Source organism: Phyllostomus hastatus, unplaced genomic scaffold (genome assembly GCF_019186645.2).
Source record: "Phyllostomus hastatus isolate PE091 unplaced genomic scaffold, TTU_PhHast_1.1 phas_contig_125, whole genome shotgun sequence".
NCBI classification, from domain to species: domain Eukaryota; kingdom Metazoa; phylum Chordata; class Mammalia; order Chiroptera; family Phyllostomidae; genus Phyllostomus; species Phyllostomus hastatus.
Genome location: NW_025333560.1, coordinates 24,984 through 32,861, shown reverse-complemented (window position 1 = coordinate 32,861; position 7,878 = coordinate 24,984). Strand labels below are relative to the sequence as shown.

Here is a 7,878-nt window from a genome sequence, read left to right as displayed (position 1 = left end):
GGATTTGGGACAAGATGGTCCAGATGAGGAAAATGAGCCAGACACAGGACATTACCACACAGATCACTCAAGCATTAACTGATGGGTATTCCAATAATATTTGTTAAGAGTAAAAATCAAAACCTAGTCCCAATCAATGTCCCCTGAAGCTTGAAGGCAGGACCACAACCTGAGGAGGAGGCTTGAACCAGGATACAAGGGGCACTGAGGGGACAGGAATCATTCAGAGGCTTGTCCCCAGGAAGGTGGGTGGATGCTGTTGCTAAGAAAACATGAGAAGTTGGTCAGGGTGGCTGTGATAGAGAAAAAACCACACTCTGGGGCCAGGGGAAGGGGCGTGTGTCCTTCCGTCACTTCCCTGTGTCTGTCCTTTGTGCTCATTGTCACAGTGACACTCGCCTGAACTGCACAGTGAGGAGGGGCCCGTGTCTCTGCTGATCTGACCTCTGCAGGCACAGGGACCCTCATCTTCCTGAAGCATCTCCAGGGCCTGGATGACCACTGTCCATGGGGAGGACCCACAGGGAGGGGCTGATGGTCAGGCGGGGAGGGAACAAGAACCCATGGGGGAGGCTCTGATCTGGAAGGACATGCCCTAGGTCCCCTCACCTGCAAGGGACGTCTCAGGAGACTCCAGCTTTAATTCTTTCTGCATCAAGAGAATGAGAGCCAGACTCCTGGGGAGACACTATTCCCCTTCCTCAGGGTCTGCTGATGTAACAACCCCGTGATAGCGACAGACAACCTCCCACTGGCCACACCCTGTCAGTCTGTCTACACTGAGCACACCGTGGACTCTTCCTTCTGCACAGCTGGGTTCAGAGAGGAGACACCATGCCCTCCACCCTGAGAGCTCTACTGTGCCTTGGTGAGATTTGAGTGGGGAGAGGAAGCCCTGATCTGTCATGACCCAGGACTCAGGAGGCTCCTGGGGATGAGGGTTCTGCTGAGAATTCAGGACAACTCTCTCACAGGGACTCTCTTGCAGGACTGAGCATGGGCCTGAGGACCCGAGTGCAGGCAGGTGAGTCTGTTCCCAGGGGTCCCAGGACCCTCTCTACATAAAGGACAAGGGGTGTTATCATCAGGCAGCTGAGGATAGAGAACATAAGGTCTGGGTTAATGGGTGGGGGACATCTGGGAATGTCCTGGGGCTGAGATCTGGGCACTGGAGCTGACCCAGGCTCTCATTCCTTCCAGGGACCCTCCCCAAACCCATCCTCTGGGCTGAGCCAGGCTCTATGACCCTGTTGCGGAGCTCTGTGACTATCTGGTGTCAAGGGACCCTGCAGGTTCGTGAGTTCCGTCTGGATAAAGAGGGAAGCACACAGCCCTGGGCCAGACAGAAGCCACTACATCCAGCAGACAAGGCCAACTTCTCCATCACACACATGACAGAGTATGATGCAGCGAAATATCACTGCTCCGATCTCAGCCCCACTGGCTGGTCACAGCACAGTGACCCCCTAGAGCTGGTGGTGACAGGTGAGAAGACACTCAGGGGTCACAGCCTCAGGATCTACCCTCAGGAAGGGGGACTCTCTCAGAAGGTCTCCCCCTCACAGCTCAGCCCTGGGGGATTTGAGGAAGGTGTGATCCCATTTAACATGCTGCCTCCTTCTCTCCTAGGAGCCTACAGCAAACCCAGCCTCTCAGCCCTGCCCAGCCATGTTGTGACCTCAGGAGGGAATGTGATCCTCCAAGTGTGGCTCTGAACTAGCATTTCACAGGTTCATCCTGACTAAGGAAGGAGAAGACAGGCTCTCCTGGACCCTGGATTTGCAGCGACAGGCCAGTGAGCAGGTCCAGGGCCTGTTCCCTGTGGGCCCGGTGACCCCCAGCCACAGGTGGACATTCAGATGCTATGGCTGTTACAGGGACAGACCCCAGATGTGCTCACTCCCCAGTAATGAACTCAAGCTCCTGGTGTCAGGTGAGGAAGTCCCAAGCTGGTCCTTCCATGTTTCAAGGTACCAAACAGGTTATTGGGGTCTTTGCAAGGAAGGGAACCCCATGTGAGAGGTGGGGTGAGGGGAGCACAGGGGCTTCTGGTTCAGAAACACAGAGATAGAGAGACAGGTGGACCTGGGGGCCAGGCCAGGAGGAGGGTTCATGGGAGGAGCAGCCCTCTCACTCCTGTCTGGTCCCTGCAGGTGGCTCAGAGAAGCCCTCCCTCCTGACCCAGCAGGGCCCCATTGTGGCCTCTGGACAGAACCTGACCCTTCAGTGTCTCTCTGACCTTGGCTAGGACAGATTTGCCCTGTCCAAGGAGGGGGTAGAGGGCCTCCAACAGAACACTGCCCTGAATCCCCAGTCTGGGTTCTCTCAGGCCAACTTCCCCCTGGGCACTGTGAACAGTACCCATGGGGGCCGGTACAGGTGCTACGGTGGACACAGCCTGTCCTCTGAGTGGTCAGCCCCCAGTGACCCTCTGGACATCCTGGTGGCAGGTGAGGAGCCAGCAGGTTCAGTCAGGGATCCAGAGTCTGCTAAGGCCCTGCTGGTGGTCTCAGGTGGTGATGGTCAGGATAAGGGGTGTGGGATCCCTGAGGATACAGAGAGAGAAATAGGTGATGGCAGGGGAGGGGGAAATGCAGAGAAAACAGAGACAGACAGCAAGGAGGGTCCTCAGAAAGAGACCTGGTGAATCTTAGGACAGACCTAGGTGGATGGCAGCCCCTCAACTGCTCTCCTCTCTCTAGGATGGCTCCCTGACAGACCCTCCCTCTCAGTGCAGCCAGGACCCTCAGTGGCTTCAGGAGAGAATGTGACCCTGCTGTGTCAGTCACGGAGCCTGAGGGACACTTTCCTTCTGTCCAAGGAGGGGACAGCCAATCCACCCCTGTGTCTCAGATCACAGTCCCGAGCTCAGAAACACCAGGCAGAGTTCTCCTTGGGTCCTGTGACCTCAGCCCAGGAGGGGACCTACAGGTGCTATAGCTCACTCAGCACCTCCCCTACCTGTTGTCACAGCCCAGTGAGCCCCTGGAGCTCCTGGTCTCAGGTAAGCCCTCTGGCCCTGTCCTCTCTGTGCTCACTCAGCTCAAGGCCCTGTCCCTAGGAAAGTCAGGGACAGAAATAAATGAGGAGTGCAGGAGGCTCCACAGAAGGGAACAGCCCCTGAGAGGGGGAAAGAGACAGGGTCTCCCACCCATGAGCCCCCTGTTCTGAATTTCAGCAGAGAAAAAGAGCAGGAGGGAGGAGTGAGATGTGTGAGAAGTGAGGAGAAAGGTGATTAGACTGAGCAGAGAAGACAGATCCCCTCCCCCACTCACCTCCTGCATCTTCATCTCAGAGTCTGAGCCCCTGGAGTCCCAGCCCCCACTGGGCCCTCTCCCAGAGAAAGCAGCTTCCTCTCCCCTGAGTGTCAGGCTCTACAGGGCCCTGAGCTCACCTAGAACCTCCAGCACTCAGTGCTCACCTGAGAGTGAGGAGGGGCTGTGCCAGGCTCTGGAGGAGCTGGGGGCTCCAGCCCACACTGAGGGCTCCCTTGTCTGCTCCGTGGTTCTGGGGGCCCTTGTCTGTTCCTGCTCTTCTCTGAGGACTTCCCGGCTGTGTGTCAGTATACAGAGTAACATTTTAATTTACATTATATGAAGTCAACCTTCAAATGTCTATAATGCTATTCCTATTTTCATAGGAAAGACTAAATTCATACACTTGTTGTGGAGATTTATTTCTTATTACTATTAAGTCTTTGTATTACACACATTTCAAATGAGGTTTTAGTGAATTTCAGAAGCACATTGATGAGCATTTGTGAAACTGAGTAAATGTACACCCAACTTTCAGAACTGCACATCTAATAATGTAATTTGTGTGTAAGCTCTTTGATTCCTTTCTACAGTCTAAATAGGAGTAAGTACACGTAGGAAATCCATTGGTTTGGGCATATTTATTTCATGACCAGTATATCTTCCTAAAATCCTCTCCTTTTGAACTGCTTTTCAATTGATCTCACTGATACAATGAGAAAATTATAATAACTACAAGTCAAAGGTCATTTCACTTATTGCACATTGCATACCTATTTTTCTCTCTCTAAATTCCTCATGATAAAAAGACCAAGTAAAATGTTCCACAGCTTTACCTCTGAAAAAGTTTCATTCATTAGGCAAATTATTTCAAGGCAAACTCATTAAGATATGCACATTTTATATCAAATGCACTATCGACCTTTATGTTTCAATGTGTTTTTCTGTTTCATTAGAGTGTTATTAGGAATGCTTTTTTAACTGACATATACTGATCTCCTAAAATTTATCTTTTCTGTCTGATTTATAAGCACTGGAGACACAATTACAGAAGTTTCTTATTTTTTAAACACTTGCATATTAGTGCAAATGAATAACATTTATTGTCCGTGTGCATTTTCTGAATTGTGTGAGCTGATATTTGAAATTTTTGTATACATCTTTGGAATTAGGACAAGACAATAATTTTGTTACATCTTGTTTTCTATATCAAGTGGGGAAGCAGATTCCCATAATTTCCTATTTTTGGTGCTCACAAAATAGTACAACTTGGGGCAACTTTTCTGTTCCTTAAAGTTTGAAAATCACAACTGTGGGCTTCCTTGGTTAGCGACATTGACAAGCAGTGAGTGGAGATTGTGTTTTGGGGTAAAAATCACATGATTAGCTGTCCATCCAAGAAATCTTGTCACACTTCCTAGAGTTTGTCCAAGAGGAGAAGAAGGTGGTTCCTGCCCCTTCCAGCACCTCACCTGAGCTTCAACCCCATGTTCTAAGGCCTCAAGTCCCAGCTCCCCTTCTTCTCTGCCCCCTCCCTACATCCCACAGAGGAGAATTCATTCCCCGTTGAAGACCAGAATGGACCCTACAGGGGACCTCCCTCCTTATCACCTGTCCCCTTCATGTCCCTCTGTCCTCACACACATAACAATAATTATTGGTGCCACACAAATATATGTACATACAGATGATGATATATAAGTTAGTATTTATGTAAGAGTGGATATATGTGTAACTATATATACAGATTCATTTTATATGACATTTTATAACATACTCTATAAATGTACATAGAAAGGGTGAAACAAAAGTAGGATTAAAGTTGTTTGTATAAAAAATAATACAACAATTAATACTAAAAACACAATAAATAACTCTGTATTTCATAAATTCACAACTGTAAACCTACTCTTCTCTCACCCCATATTTACTCTAAAAGAGATATTAAATTTATGTGTCTACACTATATCTACAAATGTTCATCCACATGCCCATATATCTAATCTGGTCCTTATATCTCCTGTGGTAGTTTTGTCATCATATAAAATGAACTAATGAAACAATAAACACATGAAAATGTCCAGGTGACGATTAAACAGCAGACCCCAGAGAGTGGGGTGAAGGAGATGCTGCCCCAGACTTTCACCCTTTTGTGCACCTGCCACTCAGGAGCCCTCGACACCACCCCTCCTCCATGGACCTGGGCCCCCACTTGTGGAATACTCGGGATCTCTCAGCTCCAGGGCAGTAAGCTTCTGGGTCTTCAGTTTCAGATTGAACACAGAACTCACAGCAGCTCTACATTGTCCCTGAACTGAGACCATTTTTTCACTGATCCTGAGCTCTTGGGCACAGCTCACTCTTGTCACGCTGCCACAGAGCCAGAGCTGAATTCAGACATCCCAGCAATGGTGACATCCACGGGAGGAGGGACCATGGGGGAGATACTAGAATCCTGGGCATTTGGGGCTGCCTGACCATGGTGGCCTCTGTCTCCCCATTTTGCAGGCTCCCGAACCACAGTAGAGACCCTGATCTGCATGGGTGTGGCTGGATTGGTCCTGGTGGTCCTCGGAGTGCTGCTGCTTCAGGCTCACGACAGCCAGAGGAGGACCCATGCTGCAGCCAGAACGTGAACGCAGAGGGCACAGGGCATCGTTCAGAGAAGGGGGAGCCGTGGAGTCCATCTGATGACCCAGGAGGTGCTGAAGCACAGTCTGACCGCAGGTGAGGAAACTGCTGATTTGTCCAGGAGAGGACACAGGACAGACGAGGTTTGGAAACAGGAAACTTGAGCCGTGTTCCTGTGGAGACACTTCCTTCATTCCACTGTGGGCTGTCCCTCCTCATCCTCATTGACTCCCATGGACTGTCCTTCTGTTATCACCACTGTGACGTGAGGGGCCGCCCCACATAGCTGGTCTGGGTTCACATCTACACACCCCTTCATGCTGGATCCCACTCATTTAAACACAATCTCGTGTTTTCTAAACCCAGGAGGGTTTTTTAAGTCATAAAATGGAAGTACCAACACCTTCCGCCAGGTGGGTTAATATCAACATCCTGCAGCTAAGTGACAGAAGCCAGAGAGAAAAGATAACCTTTTCTGTGACTGCATTTGTATGAAGTGTCCAGGAGGAGAAAACCCACAGAGACAGGAGCCAGGTGGGTTTGTCGGGGGCTGACGAGGAGGAGAGATGGGAGACTGAAGGCTTCATGTAATTTGGGTGTGGGGTTACACAAATTTGTTACTAAAACTAGATAAAATCTGTGGTCCATCTGTTGTGTATTTACTACATTCCAATGAAATGTATACTTTGAAATGCTCAATTCTATGTTATAGAAACTTATTAAAAAGAAATGTAAGTTGCCATGGTTCCCTATGGATCCTCTTTGGCTTACAAGTGGCCTCATATCCCCAGGCAGTCTCATGAAAGATGAGACTCCCACCAGGTCCAAGATGCCCTCAGTGCCCAGTGCTCAGCCCCTGGTGGGATTCCCACCCTCACTCCTGAGTGTGGTGAGTCCAGGATCTAGGATGAGCAGCCTCTTTCCTGTCTCCCCTCACTCTAGGCTCACCTGCCATTCAACCAAGGATGCCCTGTAGCTTTTGATGCCCCCTGAGGGCTTGGGGGATACGTGTGTGGCTACCGAGCAGCCCTTCCTCCCAAACTTTCTCATGCCCACCTCTTAATCAAGCCCAGGAATGACACAGATGGAGCCTTTTCATGTCTCAGGCTCTGCTGATCCTCACAACACCCATGAGAGCTGAGCTTCGACCCTTGTCTCCAACGAGGGTAAAGGGAGAAGGGAAGGGACTGGCTCAGAGTAGATGGTCAATAATGTTTCCCCTTGTCTTAGATTAAAACTTGTGAATTGTCTGCAACTACTGCTTTTATCCAGCACATGGAGACAAAATGACCAGTGTCAGATGCAGGGTTACCCCTCACAGAGCAGGGCAGTGAGGACGAAGACATGCTCAGGGCCCTGGGTGGGAGGGATGAGAGAAGGCCCCCTGCTCACAGAGATGAAGAAGTCAGAGAGAGGAAGTGGGAGGAAGAAAGAAAATCACACACTTGGCCAAAAGGTGGGTCACTCTCTCTGTGGGCCAGGTGACAGTGCTGTAATCCTCTCCCCATGCTTCCTGGCCCACACTGGGATGGTCAGCCCAGGGAAAGCCCCATAAGCTGCCCAGGCCACCCAAGCAGAGTGCAGACAAACCCTCATCTCTTCCCTCTCTCCCCCACATGATGAACATGCCCACAGCTCTCTTTCTGCGATCCAGCTCCCTTCCACAGTCACACTCAGGTGAAGACCCAGGACATCATGGGCATGTGACCCCATCAGCCTCATCTTTGGCCTCCTGTGGACCCTCACTCTCAGCTGAGGAGTTTACTCCCATGCACCTGAACTTACCTGTCATGGACTCTCCCTGCACAAAGCCTTTCCACAGGTCTCCACCTCATTCCAGCACATTCAAGGACCCCCCACCTGAATTTCCATGTTGTAGAAGATCAGGCTGAGCTAACCTCTCCATCCCAAACAGAGACAACTGGTCCTTACAAAGAAGACCCTTCCCAGTGCCCACCTTCCCTCCCCAGACTCACACACCTGGGTTATGGCC

At 50.3% G+C, this 7,878-nt stretch overlaps 1 pseudogene; it reads left to right on the top strand.

Moving 5' to 3' along the window:
- The first annotated feature begins 415 nt into the window (after positions 1-415).
- LOC123825088 lies at positions 416-6,624 on the top strand (annotated as a pseudogene).
- The last annotated feature ends 1,254 nt before the right edge of the window (positions 6,625-7,878 follow it).